This window comes from Pipistrellus kuhlii, unplaced genomic scaffold, assembly GCF_014108245.1.
Source record: "Pipistrellus kuhlii isolate mPipKuh1 unplaced genomic scaffold, mPipKuh1.p scaffold_m20_p_2, whole genome shotgun sequence".
NCBI classification, from domain to species: Eukaryota; Metazoa; Chordata; class Mammalia; order Chiroptera; family Vespertilionidae; genus Pipistrellus; species Pipistrellus kuhlii.
This window is the reverse complement of record NW_023425515.1, coordinates 90,307,604-90,323,771: the sequence shown is the minus strand read 5'-3', so window position 1 is coordinate 90,323,771 and position 16,168 is coordinate 90,307,604. Positions and strand designations below refer to the sequence as shown.

Below are 16,168 nucleotides of genomic sequence, written 5' to 3'. Positions count from 1 at the left end.
GGGATATATTCCTAGGAGTGGGATTATTGGATCAAATGGGAGTTCCATTTTCAGTTTTTTGAGGAAATTCCACACTGTTCTCCACAGTGGTTGCACCAGTCTTATAATGCAGATTTTTAAAATCAGATTTGGTCATCAGCTATGCCCAAGGAAAGTATGTATAGTTAAGAATATTTTGATCTTGCAATAAATCTTGTTTGTTTTCTGAGTTAGTTTATTTCAGTCAGTAGTTAGGATTTTGTTGTAAAACAAACTATTTTTTAAAAGATAAAATGCACTTGAAGTAATACTTATTTCTCTTAATTTTCAGGAAATGTTTGGATTGTGAGCTATTTCAGAGCTCTGTTCTCAGGACTCATTATTTTAACATTTCGGAGAAACACTTCCAGAAGGTATTGTATTTTGTGTCATTGCTCCAATTTTTAGAAAATGTAGATAAGCCATTTCAATTATAGGAAAAAATTATGCCATATTTTTCTATTTATTTTTCTTTTCAATTTTCATATCGATAAACTAGATGTTTGACACTTGTAACAGAGGAGAGGGATACATTTTTGTTGGTAAATTCTGAATTTAGTGTGAGTGAAAGAAATCCAATTTTGATAGAACCAGTTTTGCCTGTTTTAAACATACATCTGAAGCGTTTTACCTTTTCATTATTGCTCTTTTTATAAGAATGTTTTGATTCAAAATGAGATATAAAATGTTCCTGTTTTAGACATTGTGAAATATACATTAAATAAAGCAGGCAGTCCTAAGCTCCTCCTGCTTCTGAAAACTCTACCTTCTAGTTTAAGGGTCAGCTGCCATCTTTCTATAAGTGTTTCATCAGGATCCATGGATTTATGCAACCAGGTCACCCGCCTCTGCCTCTGAATGTCTTATCTACTAAATTCCCTGTTTTCACTATCACATGCGGTTACATTGATGTAGCATAGCAGTTCATGTGCTTCTTGGCCCAGAGTCTCAGAACATGTGATATATTACTAGGAAGGAAGGGTATAGAAAGATTGTCAGTTGAGCAGCTTACCTGCTTCATGTGAATACACTAACTAGTTTAACTAGCTAGTGGTAAACACGGTTCCATTCAGCCATACCCAAGGTTTTGTTGTTTGTGTCCACCTTTCCACCTCTTTTTTTTTTTTTTTTTTTTTTTAATATTTTATTGATTTTGTACAGAGAGGAAGGGAGAGAGTTAGAGAGTTAGAAACATCGATGAGAGAGAGTCATCGATCAGCTGCCTCTTGCACACCCCCTACCGGGGATATGCCCGCAACCAAGGTACATGCCCTTGACCAGAATCGAACCCGGGACCTTTCAGTCCCCAAGCCGACGCTCTATCCATTGAGCCAAACCGGTTTCGGCCTTTCCACCTCTCTTAAGTCTTGTTTTCCTTTTAAAAAACTTGCCAGCTATCTTGCTTGGAATACAAATAAATGAAAGGAGGGCACTTAAATTCATTTAATTAAATGATATATTTATTTTTTAAAATACGTTTATTTTTAATTTTCAGAGAGACAGGAAGGGAGAGAAATAGAGAGAAACATTGATGAGAAAGAAAACATCAGTAGGCTGCTCCTACATGCCCCCTACTGGGAATCAAGGCTGCAACCCCAGGCATGTGCCTGACCAGAATCAAACTGGTAACCTCTTGGTTCATGGGTCAGTGCTTAACCACTGAGCACACTGGCTGGGCAAAATGATATATTAAAGTTGTAAATAAGTCAAATTCTTCCAGTACATATTTACTTAATTAACTGGATATTCATGATTTATATTTGCATGAAATAACACAAATACCAGTTTTATATATTTTCTGAATCACTTGTTAAGGAGTATTAATTTCTAAAATTAGATGTAGTTTTTTATGTCTCCATAGCATAATATATTGAACTTTTAAATTAGAAACTCTCTATGTTCAAGATTATTCACTCTTAGAGGCCCCAGCCTGACCTGTGTCCCCTCATAATCTGGGAGCCCTCAGGGGATGTTGGGCCTAAACCGACAGTTGGACATCCCTCTCAGAATCCAGGATGCTGCATGCATCAGGGACCATACTTTTCATACAGGTAAAAGGCATCTTGCTATTGTATGTCAGCTACATTTTTTTGCCCCGGTTATAAAAAGTAGTTATGCTGAGGCAGTAGTACCATTTTCCGCATCTTATGGATGGAAAAACTGAAGCAGAGAGAAGTTAAGTAATTTGCTTTGTCACACAGTTATAAGTGTCAGAATAAGGGCTGACCGCAAAATGTGCAAGCCAGAGTCCATGCATGTCATCGCTGCATCATCCTGTTTTTTCAGTGTTGTTATAGAATAGCCTTTGCCAGGTTTTAATTTTTAAATCTAAGAGACTGTTCCCAATATATTGGGTAGGGTCCCTAGGGCCTGGCCGGCAATCCGGGCTGATCTGTGGTGCGACTGGTGGGCAGAGCCATCGGGGGTCCCCGCTGGCACCCGCCTTGGCTGGCAACCTGGTGCTGCCCGCTGGCCGGCCATGTTCCCTGCTGCAGCCACTGATTGCCTCCCTTTGTGGGGCAACCAGCAGGGTGATTGGGGGCCCCAGCTGGCACCCACCTTGTCTGGCAGCCTGGCACCTCCCACTTGCTGGCTCCACCTCTGCCACCGCCAGTCACCTTCCTCTCTGGGGGGCAGATGCTGGACATGGGCAGTTCATTGCATTGAGCATCTGCCCCCTGGTGGTCATTGCATGTCATAGTGCCCAGTCATTACACCAGTCCTTATGCCATTTGGTCAATTTACATATCAGAGTTTTATTATATAGGATGGGTATTTGGGCTATTTTTAGTAGATAAGTATAAAAATTGCTGCTATGAACATTGGGATACATACATTCTTTCTGATTGGTTTCAGTATTCTTAGGCTACATTTCCAGGGTGGGAAGGCTGGGTCAAAAGGCAGTTCCATATTTAATTTTTAGAGGAAACTCCATACTGTTTTCCACAGTGACTACACCAGTCTGCATTCCCACTAGCAGTTTCCTTTTCTCCACATTTTCACTAGCACTTGTTGTTTGTCAATTTATTCATGATAACCATTCTAGCATATGTGAGGTGATACGTCATGATAGTTTGAATTTGCATCTCTCTGATGATTAGTGACATTGAGCTTTTTTTTTTTTTTTTTTCATATATCTATTGGCCATCTGTATGTCGTCTTTAGAGAAGTGTCTATTCAGGTCCTTTGTCCATTTATTAATTGGATTGTTTATATTTCTTTTGTTGAATTGTATGAATGATTTATATATTTTGGAAATTAAACTCTTACCTCATGTACCATTGGCAACTATGTTCTCCCATACAATGGATTCCCTCTTCATCTTGTTGATAGTTTCCTTTGCTGTGCAGAAGCTTTTTAGTTTGATGTAGTTCATTTGTTTATTTTTCCCTTTGTTTCCCTTGCCCTAAGAGATATATCAGCAAAAATATTGATACAAGAAAAAGAGCTATAAACAGAGAACCAAGATGACGGCATAGATAAATGCCTGTACTTGCTGCCTCCCACAACCAAATCAAAATTGCAACTAAAATACAGACCAACTATCATCCAGCACTGTGGGAAAGCTGGCTGAGTGGAAGTACTGCAACTAGAGAGGTAAAGAAGAAAGCACATTGAGACTGGTAGGAGGTGCGGAGGTGTGGAAGGGACTGGTATGGCACCTGGGTGTGCCGCCTTTTTAATCAGGAGGGAGATTGCCTCTGTGGAGGCTACTTAGAGGAGCGAGGGGTTCCAGAGCTGGGGAAAGAAGTCTATTGGCAATATATCTATTGGCAGTAATGTAAAAATGGAAGAAAGCAGTATGAATTGGGGCTGAGTGACACACAGGCTGCTTGAGACCCAGCTGCTCTTCTTAAAATGCCTGCACCACAAACTGAATTTATAAGCTCCACTGGCTCTGAACTCCAGCGCAGGACGAGACTCTGGGGGACCGAGACACATATGGGGAGAAACTGGACTGTCTAGCATTGGGGCAGGAACTCGGGGGTGGCTTTCTTCCAGACGGAAGTGCTCCCAGTGCTGGGACCTCCCTTGTCTGGGGCTGACTGGCAGTCATTGCTATTTGTTCTGCCCTGGAGATTCCCTGAGACCCTGCCCCACCCAATTTACAACCCCACCCAAGCTGTGGACATCGGCTTTTGCATATGAATGGTCTTTCCTTTCTCAGCCTAAAGCTTATCAAACCAGCTGCAGCTAGGTTAGGGAGCCCTAAACATATCAGTAAAAGGCCCAATGACTGCACCAGCACCAGACTGCTTTGCTTCATAGGTGGGCCTTGTCTGGACACTTCCAAACCCAATACAAAGAGGGATAATCTGCAGATCTCTCTGTAGGTCCTGTTGGATGGCCCCAGGCAGTGGCTGACTTTGCACCTCCCTAGAGCCCCAAGATCTAGTGTACCAGTGGTCAATGTGAGACCATATCAGATTACAACTCTTCACATCAATAAGTGACACATTCAAGGGGCAGATTCTAAGCACCAAAGCCCTACTGAAGCAAGTCCTACCCCATAGGGTGTCTCTTGCACAGCAGCTCTCCCACTGTAGTCGCAGCTGGTCCCCATAGCCAATTGGCCTGGAGGTTAGGTACTCCTAGTGACACCAATAGCAATCAAGGGTCAACTACAACAAAACTGCACACAGCACACAAAGGGGTACACCAAGAGTGTCCACATTAGATGATTAGGGCTGGGCCACGGGGCCCTATAGGACAACTACTACAAAAGGCCAGTTTATCAACTCGAGATTACTGTATATAAAGTTCAAAACTACAGTTATAAGGTTACTCAAGAATCTTCTGGAAACCTTCGAGGAATTTAGTGAAACCTTCAAGGATCTTAGTGAGAATGCCAAAAAAGAAAAAAAAAATGGAAAAGCACCAGTCCGAAATTAATCATACAATGACTGAAATAAAGAATAATATATGGATTAATATATGGATTCAACAGTAGACTAGAAGATCCCAAGAATCAAGGAAGCAAAAATCACCCAACCAGCAGAACAAAAAGGAAAAAGAATCCAAAGATATGAAGATAGTGTAAGGAGCCTCTGGGATAACTTCAAGCATACCGAAATTCAAATAATGGGGGTGCCAGAAGAAGAGAAAGAGAAAGATATTGAAAAACTATTTGAAGAAATAATGACCGAAAACTTCCTCTTCCTGGTGAAAGAAATAGACTTACAAGTCTAGGAAGCACAGAGAACCCCAAACAAAAGGAATCCAAAGAGAACCATACCAAGACATACCATAATTAAAATGCCCAGGGTAAAAGACAAAGAATTTTAAGAGCAGCAAGAGAAAAATAGTTACCTACAAGGGAGTGCCCATATGACTTTCAGCTGATTTCTTTTTCTTTTTTTTAAAACATATTTTATTGATTTTTTTACAGAGAGGAAGGGAGAGAGATAGAGAGCTAGAAACATCGATGAGAGAGAAACATCGACCAGCTGCCTCTTGCACACCCCCTACTGGGGATGTGCCCGCAACCAATGTACATGCCCTTGACCGGAATCGAACCTGGGACCTTTCAGTCCGCAGACCGATGCTCTACTACTGAGCCAAACCGGTCTCCGCTGTCAGCTGATTTCTTAACAGAAACACTGCAGGCCAGAAGGGAGTGACAAGAAATATTCAAAGTGATGAATAGCAAGAACCTACAACCAAGATTATCCAGCAAAGCTATCAGTTATAATTGAAGATCAGGTAAAGAGCTTCACAGATAAGAAAAAGCTAAAGGAGTTCATCACCACCAAACCAGTATTATTTGAAATGCTGAAGGATACTCTTTAAGAAGAAGAAGAAGAAAAAGGAGGAGGAGGGGGAGGGGGAGGGGGAGGGGGAGATAAAAAATTATGAATAAGAATGTGACAGTAAATACTTATCAACAATTGAATCTAAAAATGAAATGAATAAATCTGATGAACAGAATAAACTGGTGAATGGAATAGAATCAGGGGCATGTAAATGGAACAGACTGATGATTCTCAGAGAATGAGGTGTCGGGGTGCGGGAAGAGATTAGACAAAGCTATTATATCCATGTATTCATTACATATGGACACAGAAAACAGGGTAGCGAGGACCTGAGGTGGAGTGGGAACCGGGTGGAAGGGAGATTTGGGGTAAAAGAAGAGGGACATCTGTAATCTTAATAATAAAGATTTTTAAAAAGCTATAAACAAAGCTAAGTAAGTAATAACTATTTCAACTGAAAAAAATATATATTGCTACAAGAGATGTCTGAGATTTTACTCCCTACGTTTTTTTTCCCCCCTAGGGTTTTTATGGTTTTTCGACTTATCTTTAAGTGTTTAATCCATTTTGAGTTTATTCTTATATATGGTGTAAATCGTTAGTCTAGTTTCACTTTTTTGCATGTACCTGTTCAATTTTCCCCATAACCATTTATTGAAGAGACTGACTTTATTTCATTGTATGCTCTTGCCTCCTTTGTCAAATATTAATTGACCATAGACACGTGAGTTGATTTCTGGGCTCTCTTTTCTGCTCTGTTGATCTATATACCTGTTCTTATTGCCACTACCAGGTTGTTTTGATTACCATGGCTCTGTAGTTTACTATCTGGTATTGTGATTCTTCCAACTTTGTTCTACTTTCTCAAGATTGCTGAAGCTGTTCAGAGTCTCCTTTGTTTCTGATAGGTTTATCACATGTACACCAGTGATTGGTTTGTAAGCTTATATTTTAGAAAAAAACATCAGGGATAGAGAAGATAGAAGTAGTTGTTTTGTTTCTTTGTTTTATGAAAAATAAAGTAACCCAAATGATATATTTCTCTTAACTCTTGTGTAGATATTTAAGACCATAATGGCCTTCTATACTAATAAAAGGGTAATATGCTAATTAGACCGGGAGACTTCTGGACATCCTTCCGGACAAAGCCATGGTGGTGGGGCCAAGGCAGAGTAGTTAGGGGTGATCAGGCAGGCAGGCAGGTGAGCGGGTAGGAGTCAACGGTGCCTGATTGCAAGAGGGATGTCTGACTGCCCATTTTGGCCCAATCCCACAAAGGTCTCAGATTAGAGAGGGTGCAGGCTGGGCTGAGGGGCACACTCCTTCCTTCTCCCTTTTCCCCTGGTGCATGAATTTCATACACCAGGCTACTAGTAATTTAATATAGTGATATATAAAATGCTGGTCTTAGAATCATAAGGTTTATATTTGAGCTGTAGTTCACTTCAGATTGTTAGCAAATTATTTAATCTGAGCTTCGGTTTCTTTATCTGTATAAATGAGTATACAACCTATATCACAGGATTATTATGCAAAGTAAATGAGGAAATAAAGTTTGCTGTCTCTAGTAATGCTTTAGAAAGGTAATGTATAACTGACAATATTGTTAATTCTGTATTTTTTTTTTAAAGAAGTACAATAGATATTTGGATGATCACTGTTCTACTTAATAGAACACTCTTGCACAAGTTTTGCACTTTTTTTTTTCTTTTCTGTACTTCACTTTAATAATTTTCACAAAGCCTGATCCATGCTTTTGAAGTTCTTTCAAGTTTGAATCAGTTAATATCTGCCACCTACTGATTTATTCCTCCAACTCTGCTCTCTCCTTACATCTTACTTGTTTAAGCTAAGTGGCCTTCACTTGATTTTTTCCAAAGATTGAGATTAATGCACTGTTAGAAACAGCAACTTCTAAATATGTTTGCATAGGAACCAGTAATATTCGTTTTTCTCCCCTAGAAAAAACAGTTCTCAGAGAAAACAATTAGTAAAACACTATGTGGACTTGCTTTTTCTTCCGTTGTTTAGTGGTTATGGGTTTTTAAAATGAGGTCTGCCTACATATTAAAAATGGTCTCAGTATAAAGTTTCTGAAGTGATTCACCACGTATGCAAGTACTTCAAAATGTGTGCCCTTAACTATTTGAATTTTTATAGGTTTGTAATTTTGCTGACTGCAAGAATAAAATAAAAGGCCTAGTGCCAGTTATTACTAGGTCAAGATTTATTTTAAAGTATCAACATTTCCTCAACTTTTTGATACTTACAAACGTTTTAGAGATTTTCCTGCAAAAAAGTTTGACTAGGTTTTACTTCAGTAAGGGAAATTTAGGGTGCTTATGCCATTAGTAACAAAAGCAATGTAGTTGGTGAATTTGTTAATATAAATTGCCATACACAGGACTACCCTAGAGATGTGTTTTTATTTAAAGAGTATTTATGTCTTCAGAGAAGCTCTAGGTGCAGAAAACTTGACCAGTGATTTGAAAACAGACTGTTAGTCTCCTGAAATGATCAGAAGACCAGTTGCTGAAATCAATTCCTGTGACACTAGGGAGGCTTTATAAGGTAACGGTTTGTGGGATTAAGGAAGCACACTGACCTGAATTTGAATCTATCCCTTTACCTGTTGTTCAATTTTGGGCAGTACACTCTACTGCCCTGTATCTTATTTTCTTTATCTGTAAAGTATGTAATATCTATTTAATATGCCGAGACCGGTTTGGCTTTTGGCCTGCGGATTGAAAGGTCCCAGGTTCGATTCTGGTCAAGGGCATGTACTTTGGTTGTGGGCACATCCCAATCGATGATTCTCTCTCACCGATGTTTCTAACTCTCTATCTCTCTCCCTTCCTCTCTGTAAAATATCAATAAAATATATATTTTTTTAAATCTATTTAATATGCAGTGATTAAGTGGAAAAACATATGACTTAGCACTATAGTCAATAACTGACATTTACTTGCTGCTGTATTACTTTTAGAATCAATTTATAAACCTTTTGGGGTTTGATCAGCATTGCATTAAATGTACTGGTTCAGTTTAGAATTTTTATTTTATGATATTGAGTCTATCATGAATATCCTACTTGCTTAGGTTGTATTTAATGTCCTCCAATACAAAATATTTTTTTTTCCGTATAGAATTTGCAGTATTTACAAGTTAGTTTTATTCTTTGGGTATGTTTTATTGTTGAATTTTTTTAAAGAGTTATTTTCTGTTTGTTACTATGTAAAAATAGTTGATTTTTAAGTGATTTATATTTAGCCACAATAATTGAATACAAACACACCTACTCAAATAAATGTGAGACAGGTTCAAAAGCAAATAAATAAGATTAGAAGTCCAGGTTTTTAACCTGAAATTATTTTGTTGTTTTAATACTACATAAAAATTCATCACTTTTATAGTTTCATTGAGATATAATTAACATACAATAAAATTTACACACTTAAAGCATTCTTTATAGTCACACGGTTGAGCAGCAACCATCATCTAATTTTAAACATGAGGAACCTCATACCAATTCACACTCACTCCTTATTCCCATTATCCCCCACCCCTGGCCCTAGGCAGCTACTTACTAATCTGTTTTCTGTCTCTGAACTTGCCTATTCTGGATATTTCACATAAATAGAATCATAAAATATTTATTTTTGATTTTTTTGTGTGATTGGCATCCTTCACTTTAAATAATAATTTTTAAGGTTCATCTGAGTTGTAACGTGTCACTACTTCATTCCTTTTTATGGTTAAACTTGAGGCCTGGTGCACGAAATTCGTGCATTTGGTGGGGGTGTGTCCCTCAGCATGGCCTGCGCCCTCTCGCAGTCCTGGAGCCCTGGGGGGATATCCGACTAATGGTCCTAAGTCGTCATTCGGACATCCTTAACATTGCCATGGAGGAGGGAGTGGCTTCCACCACTGCTGCAGTGCTCGCCAGCCATGAGCCTGGCTTCTGGCTGAGCGGTGCTCCCCTATGGCAGCACACTGACCACCAGGGGTCAGCTCCTTCGTTGAGTGTCTCCCCCCTGGTGGTCAGTGTGCATCATAGTGACTAGTCATTCCACCATTCGGTCATTTGCACATGAGCCTTTTATTATATAGGATACACTGTAGATGAGATCCCCTAGAACCATAAGAAATGCAAAAGAATTCACTGTCAACTCATTTTCGAATTGCCCCTGTGGGGTGTGTGCTGCGCCTTGGGAACCAGTGGGCTTGACACTTTTCCTCTCTGAGCTTCATTTCTGAATCCATACGCATATACCATGGGAATTGTAATCTCTTCTCCGCCTGCCTCACTGGGTTGTCATGAGGTGGTTCTGAGCTAATAAACCTAGAAATGTTTCATTAGTAAGTGATGTCTAAATGGAAGGGATTGTTATTTTTAAGCTTACGGGTACCCTCTCGCAGGTAGCAGGTGCTGATTAGGGGTGGAGAGCATGATTGTTTCCTGGGACTGTAGCTATGGAAGCTTTGCAGAGGGTTCTGCAGGCCTCGGAGGGGTAAGCTCTGGCCAGCAGTCAGTCGTATAGCTGTGGTTATCCCTGAGGTGCTGGTAGAGGGCACTAGTGGGGCAGCGAGGCAGAAGGGAGAGTAACTGTCAAACCTCCCTGCGTGGCGCCATTCTTTAAATTGTACGTGGCTGTTTTGCAGTTGTAAGTCCTTGGGGCAGAGCGGTGCTCCAATCTCCTGGAGCTCGGCGGGGACTGGCCAGGCGGGCTATGGGAGGTGGGTTTAGCCACACCCCTGGCCAGGTTCAGTATGCTTCTGCTGTGGAGAAGGTGCTGCTGCTGGAGGTGGGGGTCCTGACCCTGGGGGGTCGTTCAGGCCTGCCTTCTTGTGGGTCTGAAGTTGTAGGAAGGACAGGTGTGCCCAGTCCCAGCGGAGGGGGCCTGGCAGCGGCAGGCCTCAGGCCCCAGGTGCCTCTGGGGCACTGACAGGTTGTTGCCAGTGTGCTATTGTTGTAGGCACCCCTGGCTGGGGAAGAGATTGATAGTCTTGATAGTCGGAGATGTGGTCTGTGGCTACCGCCAAGGCTGAGTCTTCTTCCCGTCTATTCAGTCTCCCCTTCCCCCCGGAGGTGCGGGGGCTGGGGTAGGGTGGATGTGAGGGGGATTGGAAGAGCTCCCCGAGGCTGCTGCTTCTTCCTTCTTTGCAGTCCTGGCTCCTGTCAGGCGCTCTCTTCAGACCTATGGGAACTAGGCTCCAGCCACCCCACCCCTCTGTGGCTTCCTGCAGTCCCTGCCCCACTCAGCTCTCCCCGGCCGCCCGCCTGTGGGCAGCACGACCCTGGGGCAGGGGTGGGGGTAGGGGGAGCAGCTGTAGTCAAGTTTAGTAAACCCCCAGGTCGGCATGGGGATTCTGTGGGCAGCACGACCCTGGGGCAGGGGTGGGGGTAGGGGGAGCAGCTGTAGTCAAGTTTAGTAAACCCCCAGGTCGACATGGGGATTCGGCTGTGGGGCTGAGTGGGAGTCTGCCTGGGCGGGATGAAATCGCACTAGACCCGGAGCCCTGCCCACCTTGTGAATGATCATGATCGTGATGTGATGAAGTCCTGGATAATTTGCATATTCTTCTATTCCTGTGGTGATAGACACACACACACACTAGAGGCCTGGTGCAAGAAAATTCATGCACTGAAGGGGGAGTCCCTCAGCTCGGCCTGCCCCTTGTCACAGTCTGGGAGCCCTCAGGAGCAGGAGGTGACCGGCAATCAAGGGAAGGCAATGCCCCATCACACCTCTGCTGCCGCCATTGCCGGCAGCACGAGCCTCCGCTGGCCCTGGATACTGAGCCTCGTCCGGCCCTGGGCGCCTGGGCAGCCGCCATCTAAGGCTTGCCTGTTCCTCCAGCCGGCCCTGGGCAGCTGGGGGGCTCAGGGCGGGTCTAGCTGCACCACGCACCTGCTACCCTCCTGGCGGAGCTGAAAGAACTGAGGGACTCTGGTGGTGCTAAGGGGACTGGTTGTTGCCCTTTTGTGGCTATTGACGCTGCCATATCTGTGACAGCATGATGGTCAATTTGCATTTTCCCTCTTTATTAGATAGGATAAAATTCCATTGTGTTAGATACATCACATTTTGTTTATCCATTTATCAGTTGATGGACACTTAGGTTTTGCAGGTTTGGCTGTTATGAATAATGCTGATAAGAGCATAGAGTTATGGATTCTTGCTTGGACATAGGTTTCATTTCCCTTTTCTTAAACCCCAGAGTAAGAATTTCTGAGTCAGATGATAACTCTGTTTAACTTCTCAAGGAACTGCCAAATTGTTTTTCTTTGTGATTGTACCATTTTACTTTTCAACCAGCAGTGTAAGAGAGGTAAATAAGTCATCGTAAGTCTACTTTTATATTCTCCAAAGAGTAATTGTTATACATTTGGTTTATCTTAAATTATGATTTTTTAAAAATAATATGAGAAATTACAACTTATACATCAGATTTATTTTAAAGCATTTTTTAATTCTCTATTGAGCATCTATTTTTATGTTTTACTGTCTTATTGAGGTATAATTTACATACCATATAATTCGTTCTAAGTGTTCATTATGATGATTTTGAGTCAGCTTATTCAGATGTGCAGCCATCACCACAGTACATTAGGAGGATATTTTCATCACTCCAAAGAATTCTTCATGCTCATTGTAGTCCATTTCTGTTCCCTTCTCCTGTCCTAGGAGATGATCTGCTTTCTTTCCCTATAAGTTGTGTTTTCTAGACATTTCATATATAAATAGAATCATACAAATAGATTATATGTATCTAATTCTGTCACTAAGCATTGTTTCTGAGATTCATTTTCGCATGAATTTTTCGTTCATCACTTTTTATTTTTGGTTATCACTTTATTATTATCCCTTCATCAGTTGATGGATGTTTGGGTTATATTCGGTTTTTGGCTATTATGATTGATGCCACCATAATCCTTTGTTTTCATTTCTCTTGGTTAGGTACCCTGGAGTGAAATTGGGTCATGTGTTAAAGTGTATGTTAATATTTTAAGAAACTGCCGTACTGTTTTCCAAAGTGGAAAATGAATGAAGGTTTCACTTTATCCTTGTCTTCTCCAACCTTTGAATTTTTTAATCTTTTAAAAGATGTTTTTTTTCTAGTGGGTGTGTAGTGGAATCTCATTGTGGTTTTATTTGCATTACTCTTTTTGGTAATGATGATCTTTGTATGTATTTATTGAACAATTAGGTATCTTTGGTGCAATGTTTTTAAATCTTTAGCCCATTTAAAAAATTTGTTTTTTTTTTTTTTTTTCTTTTTATAATTGACGTTTAAAGGTTTCAATTTGTTGGGTACTATTTCTTTATCATGTATGTGAGTTGCAACTATTTTTTTCTCATTCTGGGGCTTGACTTTTATCTAAATGATATATTTTGGAAAAGCTGATGATGTCTACTTTTTTAAATAATTGATTCCACTTACTCATATTTAAGATATCTTTCTCTAACCTAAGATCACAAGATTTTTTTCTTATGCCTTCTTCTAGAAGTTTTGTAGTTTTATTCTTTCTTACAAGTCAAACTATTAGACATTTTAAGTTATACTTTCATATATATCTTAGGATAAATTTTACAAATAAAAGCACATTGAGATTTTGCTAGATCTATTTGGAGAAAATTGCTCTCTTTACAGTATTGAATATTCCAGTCCATGAACATGGATTATATCTATATTATAATAAGATTTTCTTTAATATCCTTTAACAGTGTTTTGTAGTTTTCAGTACTGGTTTTACACCTTTGTTAAATTTACTCTTAAGTTTCTTATTCTTTTTGTTGCTATTGTAAATAGAATTTTTTATATTTTATTTTTTGATTTATTGTAATATATAGAAATGCAAATAAGTTTTGTATGGGTTTTTGTATCCTTCAGCTTTTGTAAACATTGTTATTAATTTTTGCAGCTTTTTTCATAGATTCCGTAGAATTGCCTACATATAGGATAATATTGTCTACAAATAAATATATTGGGGTGACATTTGATTAATAAGGTTATGTAGGTTTCAGGAGTATAATTCTATGATGTATGATCTGTCTTTTATATTATGTGCTCACCACCCAAAGTCATATCATTTTCTGTCATCATTTTTTTTTACTCTCTTTGCCCTTTACTACCCTCCACCCCTCTTCCCTCTGGTAACCACTGTCTGTGTCTATGAAATTTTGTTTGTTTTTGTTTGTTTATGCTTTCAGTTTTATATCCCAGGTATGAGTGAAATCATATGGTAATTAACATTTCCTTTCTGACTTAATCATTTAACATGATAGTCTCATGTTGTTGCAAATGGCAGTAATTTTATCTTTTCTTATGTATTCCATTGTATATATGTACCACATCTTATTTATACAGTTATCTGTCAAAGAACACTTGGATTGTTTCCATGTCTTGGCTACCATAAATAATGCTGTAATGAGCATAAGAGTGCATTTATCTTTGCAAATAAATGTTTTTTAATTTTTTGGGTAGATAACCAGCAGAGGTATTGCTAGGTCATATGGTAACTTGATTCTTAATGTGAGGAACTGCCAGACTATTTTTCATAGTGGTCTATACCAGTCTATATTCCCACCAGTTAATGAGGGTTCCCTTTTCTCCACAACCTCTTCATTATTACTTGTTTTATTGATATTAGCCACTCTGACAGGTGTGAGGTGGTATCTCATTGTAGTTTTGATTTGGATTTTCCTAATAGTTAGTGAGGTTGAACATCTTATCATATACCTGGTGGTCATTTGTATGTTTTATTGGGAGAAGTGTCTGTTCAGGTTCTCTGCTCATTTTTTTTTTTATTGGAATTTTGGAATTTTTGTTTGTTTGTTGCTGAGTTGTATGAGTTCTTTATATATTTTGGATATTAACTTCTTGTTGAAGCTGTTGTTTGCAAATATCTTCTCCCATAATTGCTTTTTTAATCTGTATGTCTTTATGTTTCTTGCTGATTGCATTGAGTAAAATCCAAATAACTAATTGCAGACATCCTTGCCTTTTACCCAGTGTTAGAGGGGAAAGTATTCAGTCTTTCACCATTAAATATGGTGTTGGTTATAGACATGTATCTTGGAAAGAAAGGGTTCTTTTCACATTGAATCATTCAATTAATACAATATACCTTATTAATAGGATAAAGAACAAGAACTACATGAGTGTCTAAATAGATAACAGAAAAAAATCAAGGACACAGAAATAGAGTAAAATAGAGCGTAAACAAAGTCAGGTAGAGAGGAAGCTACTTTACATAAAGTAATAAGGAAAAGCTGTCTGAGGAAATGGCATTTATAATTACAACAAAATTATTTAAACTGTATTTTTAGACATGCTCCCTGTCTTCATAATCTAAAATCTATCTGGCACAATCAGTTTCACGGACTTGGATTTAAGGCTTATTTATATATTTATTAATATAAGACAAAAATCAGATACAAATTATGGGCTGTGGAGATTTTTAATTTTTCACAGGAAAAAAATGTAGACTTAAACTTATGTGCCATTGCCAAGTGTATTAGACTACCAGAATTGAGACTATTGTAGGTACGTAGTACTACAAAAAAGTCACTGTTTATGTTCTAAAGAACTGCTAAGGCCCCATGTTTGTTTCAAGGAAAATGTGCCAGAGTTTGAATTCTATAATACTTGAAGCTGTTATCAGTTTTGTGATTTGGGGTAACTGAAACTCAGTTTCCTCATCTATAAAATGGGGCTGTGATAGTAGTCATCTTGTAGGATTGGTTTAATATCATGTATATAAAGACCTTAGCACAGTATCTGACACAACAGAAAGTGCTCAGTAAATGAGAGCTAGCATTTCCTTTTAAGTCTCTTATAGTCCGAACAGTGTTGGTAAGAATGTAGCTATAAGGGTTCCTTATGGTTCAAGGCCTCATTAGCAAATACTGATCAGTGATTAATAATTCTCCTCTGAAGATGTTTACTTTTACTCTTGTCAAGGGTATGCCATTTTCTTCACTGAATATGCCTCATTTGGAGACTGTTCCTTATCTGCTCATATTCTCAAAAGAGATTTGGCCCAAAAAGTAGTATTTTAAAGTGCCATTAAGTTAGCTCTTTTGACATCAACTTGAGGGTCACTATGATATTTGCAGCATTCAAAAGGTGAGTTCCTTTCTCCAATTTTTAAATAAAAGGTAATACCTTTATTTTTCAAGAAGGAAAGAAATGCAATTGAAAACTGAACAATTTAATCCTACCTGAATTTCAGTAGTTTAGTAGGTTGTCTGAGGTTAGGTACCGGGGATTTAAACAGTCCCCCAAACCCTGCCACATTTTAATAGGAATACTAATATGATTGCAAATATGGTTATTTTTACGTTCATACATAAATCACTGCCTTATAAATAATCAGGAAAAGTGACTGT

At 39.2% G+C, this 16,168-nt stretch overlaps 1 protein-coding gene across 5 annotated transcripts in view; it reads left to right on the top strand.

The window, feature by feature from the left end:
• Window positions 1-16,168, top strand: part of NRIP1 (nuclear receptor interacting protein 1) — a 96,425-nt gene that overhangs the window by 20,907 nt on the left and 59,350 nt on the right. For all 5 annotated transcript variants that reach the window (XM_045584075.1, XM_045584076.1, XM_036444361.2 and 2 more), the window contains exon 2: window positions 311-392. The gene's annotated coding sequence lies outside the window, so the exon portion shown is untranslated. The remainder of the gene's footprint in view (window positions 1-310; window positions 393-16,168) is intronic.